The sequence below is a fragment of the Camelus bactrianus genome, chromosome 6, assembly GCF_048773025.1.
Source record: "Camelus bactrianus isolate YW-2024 breed Bactrian camel chromosome 6, ASM4877302v1, whole genome shotgun sequence".
NCBI classification, from domain to species: Eukaryota; Metazoa; Chordata; class Mammalia; order Artiodactyla; family Camelidae; genus Camelus; species Camelus bactrianus.
In genome coordinates this window covers 42,405,464-42,428,378 of record NC_133544.1, presented here as the reverse complement: position 1 = coordinate 42,428,378, position 22,915 = coordinate 42,405,464, and the positions used below count along the sequence as shown (strand labels likewise).

Here is a 22,915-nt window from a genome sequence, read left to right as displayed (position 1 = left end):
GATTCAGTGGGTGTGTATTGGACTTTGTGGGAAAGAAAATTGAATAGACAGGGTGGGGTTGAGATTATGGAGGCTTTACAAGTCAGGCAAAGGAGTTAGGATTTTCATAGGCTTAGCAATGAGTTGTCTACACTTGAGTCGAAGGAGTAATTTAACAAAGAGTCTGGGAGTGGGAGGCAGGGTGGTTGGAAGGAGTGGACCGCTGAAGTCAAGGGAGGGCAGGGAGAAGGCTGTGACCACTGCCCTGCTGAGCCATAATCAGGACTTGGTTGGCAGAATGGAGAGTAAGAATTAGAGCCAAGGAACTGTGAGGAAGGAAGTGACAAGCTGGGGAAAAACAGCAGAGCAATAGAAGACAGGGCAGTTATGTTTCGAGATCTAGTGCCACATTTTCTGAGCCCAACTTCAGGAGACAAGGTGGACAAATAAATGTGCGGTTGGGGAACAGTTGAGGCTGAATAATTGAAGATGTTGCTGAAAATGAGACTTCTGAGGACCAAAGTACATGGCCAGGCAGGGAACAAAGACTAATAATAAATTGGGAAAGAATATGAAGAGGGAGGGATCTACTCCAATGTTTTTTAGCTTGTATCTATGACGTATCTGTATTCCTGCTGTGTAGAAAACATTTGCTAGGAAGGCAAACATTGGTTGAAAAATCCAGGACTGTAATGATCTGTTTTCATGTGTGTATTGTCCAGGGGTCAATTGATGCCTGAAGGTAAAGTTGCATCATATTTATATATAGTGAGTAGTCTGGTGTCTTATCCAGGTTCAAACCCTAATACCACCATATCTAACTGTGTACCTCTAAGTGAGTTACTAACTCTTTCCATGCTTTAGTTTCCTCATGGGTAAAATGGAATAATAGGAGTATCTACCCCCTAATGATAATGATGTTATCTGGGAGGAGTGGTAATAGCGGTGGTCGTGGTGGCGGGTCATGGTGCAGTGGCGAGGAGACGTGGTGTACTTCACCCCACTGAATGTAAACACCGGAACCTGTTGTGCAGGAAATGCATTTCCAACCACTATGCTGAAAGCATAGTTAACAAAGGAAATTCTTGTGAAACTACATGTGAAAGACCAAGTAAAGAGGAGATAATTAGGGAGTGAGTAATCTCTTCAGGCCAAAACCTCTGGTTTTAGGGGGTGTCATCTTGGTCCATCTGTTATGCAAAGATCACTTAATTAAAACAATAATCTGCAGGTTGCATTCTTGTAGGTATGGCACTTGAGCGGTAAGAGTGAAAACACGAGGTGTCTACTGTTTGCAGATATACAAGGTGTAAAAGACACAAACTCTTTATGAGTTAAAATCAGCTGGATTCCAGGTTGATATCCCCTAGGTTATGTTTTCTCTGATCATTCAAGTTGGCTTTAAAAAAACCCCTTAAATAACTTTATTGGTATTTTGTACAGCAAGGTACACATATTTCAGATGTACAATCTGATGAATTTTGGTAGATGTAAATACCTATGAAACCACACTATAGTCAAGATACCTAACATTTCCATCACTCCCCAAGAGGTGCAAATTTTGAACTCCCAATTTATCTCTTCCCACCCCCTTTACCCCTGGTAGCTGTAAGTTTGTTCTCTATGTCTGTGAACCTGTTTCTGTTTTGTAAATAAGCTGGCTTTTATTGTAGCTCTTACACTGCAGACAGGTTATTTCCTGGGTCTTGAAAAATGGCCAGTTTACAATAAGTGTGTGCTGTCAAAGGAATACTCCCAGTCACTTGACTGAAATCTGGAAAGCATGAGAATGCTTTCTGGCACATGGGCTCTGCCAAATGCTTTCTGGAGTGGGCCATTCAGTCAATAAATCAGAAACAGAGATTAGGGCATATGCAGAACAGGCCCTTTTGTTTTTTCAGGAACTGGCCTCAATTAGTATTATGTTTTATTTTGTCTGTTCAAATCATGCTTATAATTGCAGTCTCCCCTGGGTATACCAGAAGGCATGCAGTATGGTGATGGGAAACTCAGCTCTTGCCATTTTTCGAAGAAGGTGGAGGTTTCAGGGACTGGAGAGTGCGGGATCATTTCAGTAGAGAAAAGGAAAACCTGTCTAGCCAAGGATGACCATCTGACTTTGATTAGTGCTTTCCCTGACATGAAAGAGATGCTGCCCCTGGTAGAATTACCTAGCTTTACCTACTTTGGGCTCAAATCCAGATGTTCCCTAGAGCTGTTTGCTGACCACCTGAAATGCTGACTAGGGCTTATATCATGGCATGTGGGCAGGAGGTAGGCCCTCTGTCTGGAGCCAGCCCGAGCACATGGTGTCATGGAGATGGTTGAAGCCCACACCCCTGTTTGGCTGAAGGCCACATACTCCCTCCAGAGCCAGTGGAGGGGCTCCTCAATGCATGTTCTAGAGCAAACCTTTAACTGCTGCAGAGCAGGCCAGAAGAAGGGCTCTGTTGGTGTTCCCATGCCTCGTGTTTACCAGACAGTCAGAACTGTCTGGTGTCTTCAGCTCCATCTCGGCTCATTGAGAATCCCTGGGAAGAGTAAACTTAAGAAATGCGACAAAAATTTTTACAAAGTGGGACAATCTGTCTGCATAATACAACCATCTCTAGGAACTTGTTAGGGGCTTGTTAAAACCTTGTTGGCTTGCAACGAGTTTGAGTTTTTTCCTAAGTACCAAGAGAAACCATTAGAGGATTTTAATCAGGGAGGTGACAAAATTTGGTTTGAAAATGACAAGCAAATACTACTGAAGGTGACTCAAAATGTATTTTTAAATCAATATTTCATTTTTATGTTTTAGGAAAAAGGAAGAGAATTAAGGTTTATTGAGCACCTCTTATGAACGACATATTGTTTTGGATACTTCTATATTTTGGGTAACTTTTAGAATAATCCTAGAGGTAATTCTTAGTATCTGTATTCATCCTGATGATAAAACTAAAGCTTGGAGAGATTAAGTAACTTGCCAAAGGCCACATGGTTTGGGCAAAGCCAAACATCAACTCCTCCTGAGGAGTGTACGCTGTCTGTTATGCCATGTTGTCTTAGCACATGGGTGTCTAGCACAGTGCCTTGAACGTAGAAAATGTTCAATAAATCTCTGTTAAACGTATGTACAGAGCAAACATTTCCATTTAAAATTTCTATCTTTATTTTTAACACTGCATCCCAAAACAATGCCCTAGGGTAAGAAGTAAATAAAAACAACAACATTAGCCCTACTTTAATGAGAGTCTGAAAACTTTGAGAAACAATCTAGAAAAACTTAGGACTCGTTTCAATTAGGGGGTCTAGGTCAGGGTTCAGTCATGGGAAATGTAATCCATTTCTCATTCTTAAGCAGAAAGAAATTTAATACAGGAATTGAGGACGTTAAGAATTTTTGGAGGGTGAAACCTGACCTCCTGAGGACCGCGACTGAAGTGTGGGGCGGCCTGGTGGCTGAGTTATCTGAGAAATTTCTGGAGAGTGACATCAGCAAGATGGTGAACTAGGTGGCTCCCAACTTCCGTCTTCATCACAGAAATAGCGACTAGGGGCTATCTGTAGACAAGACACCGTTGTGAAGATCTCAGAATTGCTGGGAAAGCTGGGAGAGGGCGTGCTAGGCAGGGACTCCAGGATGACTCCCAGAATAAATGACCATCTGACCTGCCAGGGGAAGTGTCCTCTGCCTCCTGCTGCTGCAGTTAGGAGCGGTGTGTAGCTCAGGAGTTCATTGATTGAACTGCTGACTCCACAAACACATCACCTTAGCTGAATGACACAATCAGGAAAGCTCCCCTGCCGCCAGCTGAACTGTCCCTCAGCGGGCACGCTGCTGGAGACTGGACCCTGGACCACTGCTGCAGAAAAGCTCCTGCCTGTGCAAACCCATCTGCCAACAGCAAGAGTAGAAGCAGCAGGAGGAACAGCCCCCCCCTCATGTCCATCCTCCAAATCTCCCACACATGCCTCTAATTGGCAGAACTGATTTGCAAACCAAACCTAGGCTGCAAGGAGCCTGGGAAATATAGCTTTTAGCTTTCCAACCTCTGCACAGTCGAAGGCAAGTGGAATGGATGATGGATACCAAGTTCTCACATCCCCCATAGCCCTCCCCTTCCTGCCCAAGTGCAATGTCTGCCCCTTGACAAAGCCGTTGTGAAATTCTTCAGCAATGCAGCCAACGAGGGAGCATTTGGGTTGACGTTAGTCAGATGTTGCTACCCTCTGAGCGATGAAGGTCTGTGATAGCATCTTGCTGTGTGAGAAGCAGACTTCTTGGACCCGTGTTTGTCCCATGATACTTTTGTCCTCAAAGAGAAATAAACAGGATTTAGAGTATGCTCTGGAAGGTCCTCAGAAGAACACAGTGTGATTACGGCTCACATGATGTCTCGATAATCTTGCCAAGTGTTTAACCAAGCTCATAAGCATCTGTGTATGGTAGGCTTTTAAGAAGCCTGAGACTGTGGGCCTTAGCGGGCCTCTCACCAACCACCAGCTTTGAGAAGATGGAAGATGCCTTTCCTATGAATCACATTCTCTTATATGAGAAGTTTATTTTCAGAGTTGACTTGCCATGAAGTCTGAGCTGAGAAATTTGAGAGCCGTCCATGCCAGTTGAGGACACAACCCTTCTCCCTGAGTCCTCAAGGAAAGACCCTGGCTTGGCTTGGCTTTAAACGTGGAAGTGTATTAATTAGATTCTCATTCAACAGGCGTATATTTCAGGGATGCAGTCGTCAGCATTCTAGTGTCCTCAGGTTTCTTGATAAGGAAGAGTCCAGAAGATTGCTAAACCACAGATTCCCTCATCTTTGACATGGGGATTAAACCTCTTAACATCACAGGGAGGACGGAAGCCTGCATGAGAGCACACATCAAAGCATTTAGCACGTTTCCTGCCATGTGTTAAGCAACTCAAAAAACTGACTTCTCACCCACGTGATTCTCCTGTCACAGGCTAGAGTGGCGGCAAATCTCCACGGGCCACCAAATGTGCTGCCTCAGTTGACACCTGCACTTTCTGCCCATTTGTTTTGAGGAATGAAAGCAGTTTAACAAAGATATTAACATGATTCATGTCCATGCCAGTGGGAGGAGATTAAAGCACGTTTTTATAATTTGTTTGGAAGGCAGGATTTCCACATGAAGTGGTTAAAATGGAGACCAGTATTTACAGGAATCCTTTTAGTTGTATGGAGAATTTGTGCTCTGTGACAATAGCTGATATCTTTTTTCTTTCTTGTCTTCAGTCCAAGATGATGCCCTAGAGACAGCATGGTAGAGGCCACAGGGTCCCATGGAAAATCCCTAGACTAGGAGTACGGAAATCTGATTTCTACATGTGCCTCCAACCTTGGTTAACTGTGTAACCTTCACACAGTTGCTTAACATCTGTAAACTTCAGTTTCTTTACTTGTAAGGTGATGATAACAATACCATTTTTCCTGTTGCCAAGAACCCTGGTGAGTGCCAGGGCACCCAATGCCCCTGCTTTCCAGACTCAGTCTGCTCTGAGACCCCACCTAGGCCTGTTTCCCCAGCAGCATCCCCCCCGTCTTCAGACTTGACTTGATTCATCTTTCAACCCACAGGGCCTTGCTCTGGAGTAGAGTGAATCATATAAACATGTGAGAATTTTCCTGGCTTGATACAGCCTCCCCCCCACCTGCCCCAACTTGACAGAGATCTAAACCCTCCTAAAAAACTGAGTAATATTGCAATTTCAGGAAATTTTGAGCCAAAAGGGTCTCAGGGACTCAGGGTTAGTTCTCTAAGGCTGCCACAACAAAGTAGCTCAAACTGAGTAGCTCAAAACAACAGAATGTTGCTCTCTTAGAGATCTGGAGGCCAAAAGTCTGAGATCAAGGTGTTGGCAGGGCCATGATCGTTCTGAAGGCTCGAGGGCAGAATCCCTCCTTGCCTTGTCCTAGATTCTGGTGGCTCATGGCTGTCCTTGGTGTTCCTTTGCTTGTAGCCTCATCACTCCAATCTGTGCAGGGCTCTTACCTGGCCTTTTCTGTGCCCTCTCCTTTTTCTTCTAAGAGCAGTGGTGGTTGGCTTTAGGACTCACCCATATCTAGTAGGACCTCATCCTAAGTACATCTGCAAGACCCTACTTCCAAATAAGGGCCTATTCTGAGGTTCTGGGTGGACATGTATTTTGGGGAGACAGTACCCAGCCTACTACAGGGGCCCTTTAAATTGTGCACTCTGTGGGCAGATGTATGTTTTTTCGGTAAGACAAACCCAAGATCCAGCACACACTTTGAGGAACAATGCCGCTTACCATCTCTTCATCCCATTCTCACCCTCCGACTCAATCCTGTTCAAAATTCTTTGTCCCTATATTGTCCCTCTCGACCCTAACCATAAACCTGGGTGTCCCCTTGGACTCATTCCTTGCCCTCACTGTTACTCCCCAACCTCCCCATTCCAACCAGTCATCAAAGCCCGTGCAGTCTCTCTCCAAGTTCCAGTTGAATCTCTCCCCTCGTCTCCATCTCCCACAGCCAGTGCTGGCTTCTGCACTGCTGCCTGAGATGCTGTATGAGCCTCAAAGCTAAGTCCCCTGGCTCTGGTCTTCTTCTCCTGTTCCCATCTCCCTATTGTTTCCTGAGTCTTTAGAAAAGCAAATATGGTCAGCTCACATCCCTGCTGACAGTCCTGTGGGGACTCCATCTAACGTCTGCCTCATCTCCCCTTTCAGGTCCTCACATATATGCTCCCCTCCAGCCACACCAAACGCTGTGTGGCTTCCTGAGCTTGCCATGCTCTTCCTCGCCTCTGCTCTCCGGCACAACGTGCTCATGGAGCCTGCCTGACTCAGCTCTGTTCATCCTTGCAGACCTATCTCAAGCTCATTTTCATTTCTGAAGCCAACTCTGTTGACTCCCCAGCTGGGTTAGGCATACACTTCTGTATGCCTCTTACCCCCCTCATCTGTATGCACAGGTGCTTAATTCTTGATTTTCTTGTCTGTCTCTCACACTAGATCCCTTCATGGTACGTACCTTTCTTCTCTGTATTCCAGACATCTCTGTCCTCCAGACATCTCTGTCCCAGACAGCAAACATGGTACCAGGCACATAGTAGGTGTATTAAGTACTTGCTGAGTGAACGAAATGAGGTCTTCCTGGCAGAGTTTAAAACTAGGAATTGGCCATATCAGAGCCAATGTGTGGCGGTTCTCATGTAACATGCGGCCCTTTGAGATTTCTAATTTCTATATTAGAATATTCAACATGTGATTCTCTAGGCCTGCTGGGGTCATGTCATCCCTTTGTGAAGGTGATTACATATGTGGCTACAGAAGCACAGGTGAAGCTCAGCTGAGGATTATATATGTCTCTCTCTCTTTCCATACACACACACACACACACACACACACACACACACATAAAATCTTCATGTTTTATTTATATGGCTGTATTTTTCTAACTGAGCAGAAAACCTCCTGACGGGTTAACTTTCCTGAGGGGAGAAGTCTGAGCCCAGGGCATCTTCACAATGGGAGACATCCAGAAAGTACCACCAGTCAAGCAAAGGATGGCTAAGAAGCATGTCAGTGTAGTTCTCAGAAATACATCAGAATTATGGCTCTGAGTTTACCGGACTGCCCCCTTGACCTTCCAGTCACGTCGGCAAGCTGTATCACTTTCTTTCCGGGAGTCTGAATGGACTCAGAAGGCATATCTGACCACTGAGATCCAGCAGTGAGCTGTATGGTGTGGCAGGAGGATTCCGTACCTAGGATTCTGTAGGGAATTCCTCTGTGACTTGCATGCACGGGCACTTTCATTCACAGACTCTACAGCACGTATGAGCTCCTCACTGTATACCTGTTACCATAACTGATGCTGTGGGTGTAGAGAAAAAGACCGGACCGGCTCCCAGGGGAACCAGATTTTACACCTGTGTCTTCAGTGGCACTTGCTCAGTGCTGATCACTTTCCTGGTCCATCCAGAGCCTTTCTTATCTGTAGACTCAAACCCCAGGCACTTATTTAGCATTGAAAGTGATGAGTCCAGTGGTGGGGATGCTCGTCCTTACGTGGAAGATTCCCTTCTTTGTCATTTAGTCTATATTACCGTATCAGCTAAAAATCTCTGACCTTGCAGTCCTTAAAAAGAAAGATGTAATGGATGGATGACGGTAGAAGGATGATCCAGATACAGTATTAAGGGAAAAAAAGCAAGGTTCAGTATAGTATATATAGTATGTATATGTATATAGTGTAAAACCATTTTTATTTTTATTTTTTTAATTTTATTTTTCTTTTTTATTGTAAAGTTACAGTGTGTCAATTTCTGGTGTACAGCATAATGTCCCAGTCATGCATATATATACATATATTCGTTTTCATATTCTTTTTTATTAAAGGTTGTTACAAGATACTGAATATAGTTCCCTGTGCCATTTTTATTTTTGAAACACTGGTGGAATGTTGTTCTGGGACCAGCAGTATCAGCATTGCCCAGGAACTTGATGGAAAAGCAGATTCCATCCCCACCCTACCATCCTCCTGAATCAGAAACTGCACGTGGGGCCGACCTCCAGATGGTTCTGATGCACCCTCAAGTTGGAGAACCACGGCTCTAGAGTGTCCTGTCCTGGGATAGTTTGCTACTATGAGTAGTGTTCTAGGATCTGTATGTAACACCTTCATAATTTGCATATGGTCCCTGTAAATGGTTTACTTATGTTTGTAAAGGATTTTGATTACATCGTACTTCTGTATCAGAAATATGGGCAATGTATTCATATTTGTCTTTTCTTTACAAAATCAGTCAAACAAAAAGCCCACAAATTATATGCACCCCAAAATGCTGACGACTACAATAAAAAAATATCTGGAGGACGATACATTAAGCCAGTGCTTTTCAGACTTTGATGCTCGTACAGATTGCGTCCAGGCCTTGTTAAAATGCAAGACAGCATTGAAGCCTGAGGTTCTGTATTTGGAACCAGCTCCAGGCCAAGGCTGCTGGTCTGTGGATCACATTTTGAATAGCAAGCCACTAAAATGTTATCCATGGTCATTTCTGGAAGGTAAAATTATGGGAGATTTTCACTTTCTGCATTTCACCGTTGTGCATTATTTGAGTGCTGTTTTTTTTACAAAGAGCTGTATTCAGAAAGAATAGAGAGTTTTTAAATCTTTCACCAGAATTTGCCTTACTTCTCTATTTCTCTGCTATGCAGGCTTAGCCTTTAAAAATAAAATTTCCAAGAGTGCATCAAAAGGAAACTAATTTATTGGCCTTATGCATCACCATGCCACCTGAATCATTGTGGACATAATGTTAAAAATCAGTAATGTTAATATTTTATAACTATACCCTAACCTTTAAAAATTGTGAATCACTATATTGTATACCTGTAACATGTAATATTAGACATCAACTATACTTCAGTTTAAAAAATATGATATTGTAAAATAGACACATAAATAAAGTTTAAAAAAGCAGTAGTGTTAGATGGTAGAGGGCAGTTGGAAGGGATTCAAATTAGCTGGAATTTTTTCAGTGGCAGGCATCAAAAACGTAATTGAAATAGGCTTAAGGAACTAAAGGAAATTTTTAACAAATCCAAAGGAAATGATGGTTTCAGTCAGGGCTGAACCTAAGTTTTCAAATGACATTCTTAGGAATTGGTCCCTTGCCATCTCTCGGCTCTGCTTTCCTCTGCCATGGCTTTGTCTTCACGCATCCCTCTTTCCCTAGGAGGCCACCAGAAGCACGAGACTCTGTTTTATCAGAGTATTGGCCACAGCAAGATGAGAACTCCTCTTCCCAGCAAGTCCTGGAAATGACTCCTGTTGGCACCAGCCCATCTTTGAATCTCCCAGTGACTCCGACCGGCCAGCCGTGGCCACAGGCACGTTTCTGAAGAAGCCTGGCAGCGGCACCAATCCCATCCAAACCAGCTGAGAGGAAGGAGTGATTTCCCCAGAGGAAAACCAAAGTGTTTTCACAAGAATAAGGTAGAATAGATGGAAAGCTTGAGAAATGGTGTTCTGTTGTGCAGATCATGCAGCCCTGTCTTCTCATTTTACTTATTTGGAAACCAAGTTAAGTCACGATAGTAAATGGCGGAGCCAAGATTTCCCAATTTCTGCTCCATTGCTCTATCCTCTCTACTGTACAACCTCCACCTTCTTGTAAACTAGAAATGAAATCAAGCATGAAGCCTCTAGGACACCTGCTTATCACTGAAATGTCTTCTTAAATGCTGTATTTCAGATATGAAGCTTAAAGGAGCTGTGGTTGCACATCGATCATCTTTGACTCTCTTGCATTGACTGCTCAGAGTAAGCAAGAAAACCACATTCCTTCTGTGATAGTAATCCTTGCTCCTCCTTTCCTCTTTGGGGAAACAAGCTGAAGCTTGACAAAGTGTAGCTGCTGATCTACTTGGAAAAAGTTTGAGCCCTAACCAGGTGATCCCTTAAGGGAGGCTGATGCCCTATGGATGGAGGGGCTCACACCAGCCTCTGATCCTCTCTTGTGATATATTTTATCCCAAGAACACGATTAACAGTCTAGACTGAGTCCTCCCTTTGGGCGGGCTTGTTGCCCTCCCAGTTTTCCCAGGAACAGAGATATCCTTGCAGACAGGTACAGGCATGCATCAGAAATCTGGAGGCTCGCCCCAAAAGTATGCCTGCCGTTCGTGAAGGGGCAATGCAGTAATTACCTGTGAGTAATGCCGTGGCAGAACTTCTATGAGAAATTAAAGCTGAAAAAGAGGGCTTTCCTTTCCTTGAAGGAAGGGTATTGGGTGAACTCATTCTTGCCTTGGGAACCCACTCTTCTCTTTCCCCCAAAGTCTATCCCTTTCTCCCTAGATATCTTCCCTTAAGCACCCTACTCTGGCACTCAGCAAGCCATAGGAATGAGAAAGGATGGGCGGGAAGTAAACAGTCTGTTTGCTCATAGCAATTGAAAGTTTTCTTTCAGTGGTTCTGGTTCTGGAGGAGGGAGCTGAAGATGAGTAAATCCTGACATTTGCCCTATTCGGAGAGCAGCACCCGGGCTTCTGGTGGCTACAGCAGCAGGTAGGAAAAGAATGGTTGTTCTTACCTTTTGTTTTTCATAAAAGACAATTTGAAGGCAAATTTAATGTTAAGTGTCAGTCTGTTGGTCCCAGAACCAACAAAGGATTTAAATAATATGATTTCTGTCTGTAAACCATCCTAGACTAATAGAGGATTGGTTCTACTGTTGGAGAACGTGTCTTGTGATTTCCTTTTTGGAGAGGGGGTGCCTTGGGTTGTCCGGTATAATAGCCATTGCATCAGTGCCAGGAAGAAATTCATGTCTTGAGTTAGGCAGGGTCGTGTTCTCTGGATTTTCACTTCTGTTGTGCGTGTTTACATACGTGTGTGTCTCACACACCAGACACACAGTCACCTTTGTTAAAACACTCAGAAAAGCACAGATGATGATCTGACCAGAAGACAGGCTCCCTTTGATGCACTGTTTTATTCGAAGTCTTTCAAGAGCCCATCAATTGACTTCTTTGTAAGACACCACCATAATTTTTTTTTTAAAAAAAGAAGTCATTATGAGGCAGAAATATTAAGTAAGTGTCAGTCACATTCATATCCATTACACGCTCACTCTCTGGGTTGCAAAAGGAGACTTTTATGTACTGTGGGGTCATGTACTTCTGTATAAGGGATATAATTTAGTGAAACTAGATGAGAGACTGTAGAGTGAATATGATGAGCCGTTACAGGGTTTGTCATAACCAGATCCCAAGTGTTGTAAAAGTAACATATGATGCGTGCATGATGGAAGGAAGTAATAAAGGGAATATGGAAAAAGATGAAATGGAGTTCCAGGAGAATTTTTAGATCTACTTTTTAAAAGCAAACTAAGGTTTTGAGCGAGCAACTTACTGAATCAATTCTCAGAGAAAATATTTGTGAATTGTGTCATGACTTTATTAAATGACCAAACATTGAGGTTTTCTGTTGTTTACCATTGTGTGTGTGTGTGTGAGAGAGAGAGAGAGAGAGAGAAAGAGAGAGAAAGCGGAGACACTCTCTTGGTGACACACTGTGATACAGACAGAAGCTGGCTTATTTTAAAATGCACTTCAGTAAACACTGATTCTGCAAACATTAATCAGCACCTCTGTGTTGTAGGCCCTGTCCTAGAATGAACCTGACAGCCACAGAGATTTAGTGCAGTTACTGCAATGGGGCTCCTAAGGTGGCCTGGTTACCAGAACTACTGGTATACCATCCTCCTAGAAAAGTGTATCTTGTCTCCCAGTTGGAAGTGACATCCTGTTGAAAAGAAACAGCACCCCCCAAGCTTCCTAAATACCCAGAGCTCTGAGGCCAAGGAACAGCAGGGCAGCACTCTTAAATTTGGGTGCTGTTGTGAGCCCTGAGGTCCCTGGGTGGGAGCGAGGTGCTGGTCCCTGACCGGATGCCTGGCCTAGAGCCACACGGGCTCTCAGACCAGGGCAACGCCTTCCCTGCCCTGCGTTCTCCCCCAGACCTGTGGGAGTGAGGGGGGTTGGCTGGAACCCCTTCCTCTATGGAGGAGTCTTCTCTGGGTGTCTCCCAGGGGACCCTCTTCTCCATTTTGTACCACGTGTGAATGGCCCCTGAGCCCTCAGCAAACATGAGTGAAGCTCCTTGCAGACCAGCCCTGGTCCCTCTCCTGCCCTTAGAAGCCGCTCCTCAGCTGACCAGAGGCAGACCCAGAAGCCAGGCTGGCAGATGCACACGTTGCCTCATTACCAGCGCACGGCCGTCCTCTTCACTTCTTCCCCACAGCTCCTGCTGCTTCTCTTGGATGCTGTCAGTAATACCAGTCCCCACTCTGGAAAGTGTCTGAGTGTCATTGATGGTCCCTTGGCTTGGCATGTCTCCCAGTTCTAGTGAGAAATGCTACCGTGAGTGAAATGAAAAAACAGCAACAAAACAAAGATAATAATAACCCCTACCCATTGTAAACATTGGCTCTGTGGCAGGCCCCGTGCTAAAAGCTTTACATCTGGTGCTCATTTATTTTTTACAGCCACCTATGAGGTAGGGACTACTGGTAACCCCATTATACAGACAAATAAATTGAGGCTTAGCTATTTACCTGTTGTTGGGAGGTTCACATCTAACTGCCTGACTCGGAAGCATTCAACACAGCTGTGATGAGAATGACGATCAAGTTTAGCATGAACACTGGCCAAGAGAAGACAGCACAGACCTGTGAGAGGGTGCTTGGACAGATGCCCTTCTGGCCCCCTTAGCTTCCCTGCTCTTCCGTGATGCCTCTGGAAAGGTCTGCCAGAGACCACCAGGGAGACCAGAGGGCTCACTCTGCTGCCTGTGGCTTCTCCCTGCAGGTGGCCTGTCACACTTCCCTTTGAGGTCTGGCAGCCGACATTTATCTTGGTCTTTGTTTACAAACAAGGGCCATGCATCCTGTTCTTTCCTTGCTATTTGGGGCTGACTTTAATCCCAAAAGAGCGTATGTTTTACTTCCACTGTGCTGGACACAGACCCCAGCCTTAAGAGGAGACTGGGAGTGTCCATAACCTGTTCTTTCCCTTCCCTTGACTTTCAGCTACTATGTTCCCCAGAACCTCCCTGGAACCTAGCGTTCTCCTTTAGGGATGGTTTTTGTTTCATCAACTACCCCTCCTGGTACTCCTGAAACTCCTCTGGGGGAGCATTTGTAAAGTCTCCAGGCTGTTTACCCTGGGACTTCACAATTCACAGGTCATGTCATATAGTCATTTCTGAGGGATCCTCTCACGTCTTGAACCCCTTTCTGTTTTCAACCTGTAGGCAAACTCTTCCGTAATGTGGATCTTGTCTTATAAGCCCAGACATCCCAGGGAAGGGCTCAGAGCAGCCCCCACAGTAAGACCACTGGATGGCCCTTTGTTAACCCAGTGATCTTAACATCAAGACCCCATCCCCTGAGATTTCTTACAAACAATTTTTATTGTGTGACTTGGCAATGAACTAGTGAAGTATCACCTTCTATGAAATTTGGCCTTAACTTGCTTATTTCCAGTTTCAAAGGATTTCTCTATTCTTTCATTTTTATTTCAAGAGAATAAAAGAGTTGAAGATTTGAGGCCACAAAAAGGAAGGGGGCTAATATTAACTGAGCACCTACTATGTGCCAGGTACTCCACTAGCTTCTTTACATATGATACAACATTTAACCCTGAGAGAACCTGGTAAGGTAGGAAGGCCCATTTCTAGTTGAAAAGACTAAGGATCGGAAAGAGTAAAGCCGCTACGTGGGTGGAGATGGAGCACAAACATGCGGCAGGATGCAAAGCCCAGCTTGCTTCCTACCCCACGCTGCCTCCACCTTGATTATAAACCCCTTCCCAGTGGGCAGGAGGGACTCAGATGGCGCATCTCAATTAATCTTTACAGTCCTGGGATTTAGGTATGTGGTGCCTGTTTGGTGGATGAGGAAACCAAGACTTAGGGGGTGCTGCTTGGGTAATGGGCATCAGCTGCTGTTAAGGCTTGACAGTTTCCTAGTCATCTCAGAGGCAGATGCCTTCCCGAGGAAGTGGTGTTCACGTGAAGAACTTAACTCCCAAGATTCTAAGCAACAGTAATCTACTTGTATCACTTTTGATTTTCCAAACCTTGATCTTTGCCATCTGTATTTACTTACACAAGCCCTACTTTGTGTTTCTCACAGTTTTATTTCAAAGACACGGGTCAGTATCTATGAAATGACATGCTTGAATACTATTCTGTTGTTACTCGGGCCAATTCCTCGTTACTGAGCATTTGAGGTGGTTCAAAGAATTCAGCTGCACTTCTTCCATTTGTTGTTGTTGTTGGAGGGTGTGTTTCCCAAAGAGGACGTCAGTGAGTCAAATAGTATGACAGCATTTATAGCTGTCATAACAAATAGCCAGTGGCTTACCTCGGAAGCCTCACCTTGTCACCAGCCACAAATGCAGAGACTGGTTTCCTTACAACTCCAGGCTGCCCTGCTCTTTCCTGAGCTTTGTTCACTTGTAGTTCTCCTGTGCAGAAGTCCTGGGGGTAGTGATGTTAGAGGGCCTTTCCTCCCATCACTGCGCCTTCCAGCTGAGGGCCAGGCTGAGCCGGCCACCTGCAGCAGCTGCCTCCCATCAGAGTGAGGAAGACCTGAAATGACATGTCCCATGGCCTGATGAGGTTGGAGACAGGGGTAACAGGTATGGGACAAGTGGGGAAGTAAACAGAAATGGGTGAAGCCCATGATAAATAGATAGGTCAGAGGAGAAATAGAGGATATGGGAAAATTAGCTTCTGAGATTCTTGAAATGGAGAGTAGGATGTGAAATATATTTATTCATTTACTGGTTTATGTTGTAGGCCAGCCTCCAAGATGGCCCCAATGGCCCTGTCCCCCTGGCGTTAGTGCCCTATGTGGTCCCCTCCCACATTCCGTCAGGCTTGGTCTGTGAGCCCAGTAGCATATGGGAGAAGTGACAATGTGTCACTTCTGATATTAGATTATAAGAGATGAGGCTTCCATTTTGGTTACTTTCTTCCTCTCCTGAGTCACTCACTCTGGGCCAAGCCAGCTGCCTTGTTGTGAGCAGTGCTTTGGAGCGGACTGTGTGACGAAGAACGTGGCGGTAACAGCATTCTAGCTACAGTAGAATCTAAGTCACGCCTTTGCCAGAAAGCCTGTCCCATCTGCTCAACTCTGTTCCCCGTTGGACCATGAATAGACGTTAGTTACCTGTTGCCACAGAACAAACCACCTCACAATAGCAGCTGAAAACAATGATTAATTATTCCTCACAGCTCTTTGGTTAATTGAGTAGTTCTTATGCTGGCTTTTCCTGGGCTTACTCGTGTGACTGCAGTCAGCTACAGATTAAGAGGGTGACACTCTCATGTGTGGGGCCTCAAATACAAAAGATGGAACAGCTGGGGTGGCCTTTCATTGTGGGCTTTGTCACAGTGGGGTGTTCTCAGTACCAAGAGGACCAGAATTGACAGTGCAAGGCCTCGTGAGGTCTGAACTTGGATGCTACACAATATCACTGCTGCCACATTCTATTAGACAAAGCAAATAAAAAGCCAACCCAGATTCAAAGGGTGGGAGGAATAATCTCTACCTCTCAATTAGAAGATTCGTAAATAATGTGTGGTCATTTCTAATCCATCAAGTCCACCCTCTGGACACAATTATTTAAATGCCCCCCCATAGGAAAAATAGACTCCACTCTCCCAAGACCCCTGAGATCTCACCCAATGAACACGTTAGGCTCTAAGTCCATGCTCTCGTGATCTGAATCTGTTGCAAACCTAGCTAAGATTCCTCGTACATAGCTCCTCTTCCACCAGAGATAAGGCTTGCCTTCCAGCCTAACAAGTCCTGCGCTCTGTTTATTTCCTCTAAATTCTGCTTGTAAACTAAACCATACACCCAATATAGGATGTTGAAAGGGGAACATGGTAACCCCAGCAGATATTTCCATTCAGAAACAGAGTAACAGGAGGCAATGGCAGTAATAGGTCCACAGCACTTCTGAAGTCTACTGGGGCACGTATTTTCAGGTTTTCCTACTCAAGCAGGCAGAGTTCCTTGGTTATGGCTTGGGTCTGCTCTAGACTCAACCCTCTGGGTTCTTGGCTCCATCTTCTGAGATGTCTTTTCCTTGTTTTAATATAAATAGCCTATGTTTGCAGCTTAGTAACGTTCTCAGCCTGCATCCTGACTGTGGAAAGTTGGGGATCTAGAGGTCTCATATCATTTTAAATTCTTACTCCAATCTGATAGAATTTCTTTAAAAACCTTACAGGTTTTCTGTGACTCTCATTGTTCATTTCATTAGACAAAATCTATACCTACAGTTTTTGGGGACAGGCCTCCACACTAGTGCTGTCTAATAGAAATATGATGCAAGCCACAAATGTGAACCATATGTATATATTTTAATATTCTAAGAGCCACAATTTAAATAATAATAAAAAGAAACTGGTGAAAGTAACTTTAGTAGTATATTTTATTTAGCACACAATATCCAAAATATTATCATTTCAACATGTAAGCAATATAAAAATTATTAATAAGATAGTTTACATTTTTTTCATGCTAAGTTTTTAAAATCCAGGGTGTATTTTGTTTTATTTTATTTACTCATTTTTTAATTTTTTCATTGAAGTATAGTTGATTTCGAATGTTGTGTTAATTCAGGGTGTATTTTACACTAATAGTACCTCTCAATTTGGACCGGCTACACTTCAAGTGCCCAATAGTTACATGTGGTTTGTCGCTACTGTGTTGGGCAGCCCGGCTCCAGATTACTCAGAGCTGTTTTGGGATTAGGCTTCTATGAATCTTAGAAGTGCTTTTGTCCGGCTGAGAAGGTCTGCTAAGCATTTCCTAAAGTCTTTTAGAGATTTTGATAATGGGGCCGCTCCTTACAGCCGTATCCTTGATTAATCTTTACTGTGAGACCATTTCATCCTTTGTGAATCCTTTGCCAGCTGGCGAGGATGGAAATGAGGAAACGTGTTACTTCCCAAAGCAGCAGGTCCCAGGCCTTCTTTATTTCCTCTAAATTTTGCTTGCAATCTCAATGATTCCTTCTTTAACTCAATCTTCTCTCTTCCTGTACCATATTCTGCAAAGCTAAAAAAAAAAAATCTATTGATACTTCTAGCATTCTGCCTGGAAATTGCTTTAGCCCAGACCCACAAGTTTATTAGATATGAATTTTTTACCTTACAAATGACTACAGATGACTGTTCAGCTGATTGTTTCAGCAATACGGGTGGCCCTTTCGCCAGCCTCCAGGGAGAATTTCCTAACTGCCCTTTCAGCCTCTGCCAGCCATCTGGTCCCAAAGCCCTTGCCTCATGTCTTCAGTTTGTGTCGGGGCAGCACCCTACTCACCAATTTCTGTTTTAGTTACTCATGGCAGCGTAACAAACAACCCTAAAACTTGGTGACTTGACAACAATTTATTATTTCTCATGATTTTGTGAGTTGACTGGCTGTTTTAACTGCTGGTGTTCCCTGGGCTTATTCATGCAGCCGTCTTCAACTGGAAGGTCACCTGGGGTGGAGATGGGCTGGGCCTCCCTCTCCATGTGCTCTTTCGTCCTGAAGAAGGCTGGCCTTTCTGACATGGGGGAGCCTCTAACCTCATACCTGTCGATCCCATTGGCCAAAGTAAGCACACGTCCGAGCTCAGGGTCAGTATGCGAGGAAACCACACAAAGGTTCGGGTCCTGGGAGGAATGATTAGTTGAGGAATAACTAGTATAAATCTCCTATCGGTATCTTACAGATTACATGAGATGATTTATACATAAAGCACTTTTTAGCCTAGTATTACTGCTCTGAATCTGCCCGAAGTCCCACAGGCAGATACTGGAATTTCGTTCCAAAGCTGATTTTACTTTATGTTTAGAAAGATCCATCCATGTTTGCACTAGTCATGGGCTACCAAGCAGCAAGGGGTTGGGTGGAGGGGACAGGTTATAGTGTCAGACATTGTGCAAAAGCATCAGCTATGTTACCTCGTTTCATCTTCAAAGCAGGCCATTTTACAGATGGAGAAATGAGGCACAGAGAAATGAGTTAAGGGCCCAGGGTCACAGAAGGTATGAGGTGGAGCCTGGGCCTGGGCCCAGGCAGCCTGGCTCTGAGGGCTGGTCTTGTCATCACTTGTCATCACTGTCCCACAGCTGTGTACACACAGAGAAGGCAGGAGAAACCACGAAGGTGGGGGCAAACAAAGCCTGGGGTGCAGAAGAGATCAGGGCAGCATCCCAGAGTCTGTGTGTACGTTCTTTTCAGGTGTCTGACCCTTTGGGTTTTCTGTAGAAACTGTCCTTCTAGAACCCTGACTTTCCTAAGGCAATCAGCTTCCCCCATCAGGACAAATGTATAGGGCGGGGTCTTTCTTCTAGTTAATCTCACTTTGATTCTCACATCTGAACTGAGCTTGTTAAGTTGAAAATATTCTTTCTGATGCATTGTGAAAATAATGGCTCGGTGGCGCTGGACGCTGACCAGAGAGCGTGCTGTGTCTTAGAAGACTGGGACAGGGCTCCTGCCATCCCAGTGGAGAACACACAGGTCCCAACAGAAAACAGTCACTCTGGTTCTGCCACTGCCACGTCAAGATTTCGGATACGTGAAAGTGCCAAGTTTGCAGGATGACATCTTCACAATCATGTCTCTTAAAATCTGCCCAGATGTCACTGCGAGTTGCACTTTCAAGGGTTTTGGGAGTTACACATTTGGGGAAATAATGGGGAAACGTTAAAGAAATAAACCAAGCTGGAAGGAGTCTAATGCAATGTGCGTGTAAAGAGAAAAGTTTTGAGTCAAGTACGATCTGTGCTACTCAACTCTTTTTTGGTTAGTTTTTGTTTAAGTGAGCACAGAAAGGCCTGGGTGATGAGTGTGTCTTCAGTTAACAGAGGAAGAAGATTTATGACGGTGCAGAAACATGGAGGCCACAGAAGGTGCTGCATCCACATAGGTGGGTGCAAGTCGCCTGCCTTCAGCGCCCTGCACTTGGAAGCCCACACAGCGAGCGGTGGAGTGAGCCGTTTCCAGGTTAATTTCTATTGCAAGTGTCAACAATCTCCAAAGTGTTGGCCTAAATTAGGAAGCCGTTTTGATCTTTGATACTGCAGGGATTTTTGCCATGAATACTTGCAGGAAGCTTGCCAGCTTCTCAGGGTGGCCTGTCATTAAGGAAGCTGGGGCTGCCGAGAGCTTGCCTCTTCCTTTGTTGCAGAAATCTTTTCCTCTGCCCAGAAACTCTAGCAGTTTGGGTGTAGAATTGTCCTATGTACTGAAAAAGAGATTGGAATCTCTCCATGCCTGCTCTCTCCTGCCTTGCCTCCTCATTTGAGGTGTTTATGTCATTTTAAATAAACATCTTCAGGATATTTCCAGCAAGAAACATTCTAGAGCATTCGTTATGATTTATCTTGTGTAATTTCAGCCCTTGATGGGAGCCATTTATTCCCATGTTCTGCATCATTGGTTCCCTGACCAAGTACGGGGGACTGGGTATGTTCTCTGTGCCACTGCTCTATACCTCAGATGGCTAGCTTGTTTATGAAACCTTTCATTGTTTGACTAATAGTTAATTATATCCATATTTGTAAAGGGGAAAGGCATGCAGCCTGCTGAAGCGGTACATATATCATGGAGCAAAATATTGTTCCAGAGTTGTATCCTTTCAGCGAAGTCCTTATTACTGAAATAATGGAAATTGTGTTTGTTCGTTCAATGGTTTTGGTAAGCGAGGTGTGTCCATTGCAGACTCATTCTGATGTGCGTGAAATGATGTTCATTGAAGCAGCAGACAAGGTAGATGGTTCCTTTCTGAGTCTCTGAGCCCAGCCAGAGCTGTGTTACCAGACGTGGTTTGAGGGGAGCCAATGAGAAAAATAGAAAGGATTAAAGGAAAAAAATAGCAATTCCTGGTCAGGTCAGAGTAAGGTTTTCCCCAGTCTAGAGACAAGCTGGACCGTCAGCTACTGAAAAATGATGCTGAGAGCTGACACTCACTCACATTTCCCTCCCAGCAGGACTCTCAAAAGCACTTTTTGTTTTTCTAGATAAAGATTTATTAAGATGCTGAAGAGAACAGAGTAGGCTAAAACTACCCAGATTTGTTTCACTGTGTTTCTATTTAAATTTAGACAGCCGCTGCCTGTCCTTTTAATCGAGTTGCTCAAACCAGAGCTGAGAAGCCACCCAGCCGATGGCACAGTGCCACATCCTCTGTTCCTCTTCAGGTCCCATGGCTTAAACCTGTCTCAGGTTTTCAGGTCTCAGGTTGCAGAGCTTGGTCTTAAGGCAAACTCGAATTATGAACACTTCCTTCAGAGGCCCATAGTGCCTTTGCATTTTGAACCTCTAGCAGGGAAGCAGAGCCCCCAGCCCAGGGTAGGGTTGGATGGTGCTTTATCAACATGACTCAAGAGAGCTCAGAAAGATTTTTGTCTCCCAGATAATCTCCTGCTCATTTGCCACACCATTAAGGAGCCTTTAAAGAAAAATGTGTATTTATTTATTTATTTTATTGAAGTATAGTTGATTTACAATGTTGTGTTAATTTCTGGTGTACAGCATAGTGATTCAGTTATATATATATATATATATATATATATATATATATATATATATTCTTTTTCATATTCTTTTTCATTTTAGGTTATTACAAGATGTTGAATGTTAATTCCCTGTGCTATACAATAGGACCTTGTTGGTTATCTATTTTGTATATAGGAGTGTGTATCTGTTAATCCCAAACTCCTAATTTATCTCTTCTCCCCCTTTCCCTTTTGGTAACCACAAATTTGTTTTCTATGTCTATGAGTCTGTTTCTGTTTTGTAAATAAGTTCATTTGTATCACTTTTTAAGATTCCTCATATAAGTGATATCATATGATATTTGTTTTTCTGTGTCTGACTTATTTCAGTTAGTATGACATCCAAGACCTTAGTATGATCTCCAGGTCCACCCATGTTGCTGCAAATGGCATTTTAATTCTTTTTTATGGCCGAGTGGTATTCCATTGTGTGTATGTATGTGTGTGTGTGTGTGATCTGTTGGTGGACATTTAGATTGCTTCAATGTCTTGGCTATTGTAAATAGTGCTGCTGTGAACATTGGGGTGCATGTATCTTTTCAAATTAGAGTTTTCTTCAGATGTATGCCCAGGAGTGGGATTGCTGGATCATATACTAAGTCTGTTTTTAATTTTTTAAATAATCAAGGAGTCATTTCTTTGTGTTTACAAATATCTTTGGAAAATGCTTATTGTTTGCAGCATAAGGTAAATAGCTTATTTTCCCAAATTGTATATGAATTGGCTATGTTAGATCCATTCTTTCTCATTACAAATTGAACACCTCTGAGAGAAGGGAAAGGGGCTCACAGGTTGGGGACAAGGACAGAGGAGTCATCTAGATGTCATGCCTGGATGAGGAGCTGAGGAAGGGCTCCTGGCAATCAGCGTGTGGATTCTGAGTGCCAGTGATTCCCAAATCTGCACCCATGGCCACAGCCTCGCTCCAGAGTCCCAAATCCATCCTTACAAGTTCCCTGTGGCTGTATCTATCTAAAGTCCAGTGGGCCCCCAAAGTGTAGCCTATTCAAAACTGAATCCATCTTTTCTTCTTTTTTGCCCAAATCTTCTGGAACTTTGGCCCCACTTCCCATACCCAGTCACCGGTCCTGAAACTGGATCTCACTCATTTCTCTGCTCCTTACCTGACACCCCTGACTTCTTTCTTTTTTTTCTAAGCATCTTCATACTGACTATTGCAACAGCCTTTTGATTGGTCTGCCTGTTTCCATCACCTGCTCCCACTTCATTTCCTCTTTCACACCACAGCCAAAATAAACACAGATCTGACCACTACTCTCCTCTAAAACCCTTCCTTTAATTCTGCCATCTCTACAGAATAGTCTAAAGTCCATCGTCCAGCACACAGAGCCCATCTCAGTCTGGCCATGCCCCCCATCCCACCTCCTGGCCACACTGGAACACAAGCCTTAGTGACTTTACTTATGCTCTTTCCCCTGCATTAAATGACCTTTTCCTCTCCATCCTGCTCTCATCAAACCTAGAGTAAATCTCCACTCCTCTGTGAAGCTCTCTTCAGCTCCCCAGGCCGTCCCTCCACTCCTGGACCCCTTGAGATGGTGCTGCTCCTGCAGTGCTGATGCTCAGTGTGGTGCCCACACACAGGAAGTGCTCCACTGATGCTCCTCATTGAAGGAGGGGGATGCTCATGGAGAAGGAGCTCCCAGAGATGACAGAGGTGCAGAGGGAGAAGAGGAAACACTGAATGCGAGATTCAAACAGCAAACGAGATCTGTCATTTAGAACCATCAGACTAGAAAAGATGAAAAAGACACAACACCGAGGGTTGAGGGTTAGGGAGAAAAATGAGTGGGTAC

General features: G+C 44.2%; 1 protein-coding gene across 4 annotated transcripts in view; it reads left to right on the top strand.

Annotated features, from left to right (window-relative positions):
• Positions 1 to 22,915, top strand: part of FRMD6 (FERM domain containing 6) — a 392,313-nt gene that overhangs the window by 169,223 nt on the left and 200,175 nt on the right. For 2 of the 4 annotated variants that reach the window (XM_045504277.2, XM_010966970.3), the window contains exons 2-4: positions 9,697 to 9,956; positions 10,216 to 10,283; positions 10,933 to 11,030. The gene's annotated coding sequence lies outside the window, so the exon portion shown is untranslated. Of the gene's footprint in view, positions 1 to 9,696; positions 9,957 to 10,215; positions 10,284 to 10,526; positions 10,672 to 10,800; positions 11,031 to 22,915 lie in introns of those variants that run through there. The other 2 variants (XM_045504278.2, XM_045504279.2) reach the window with 2 other exon arrangements.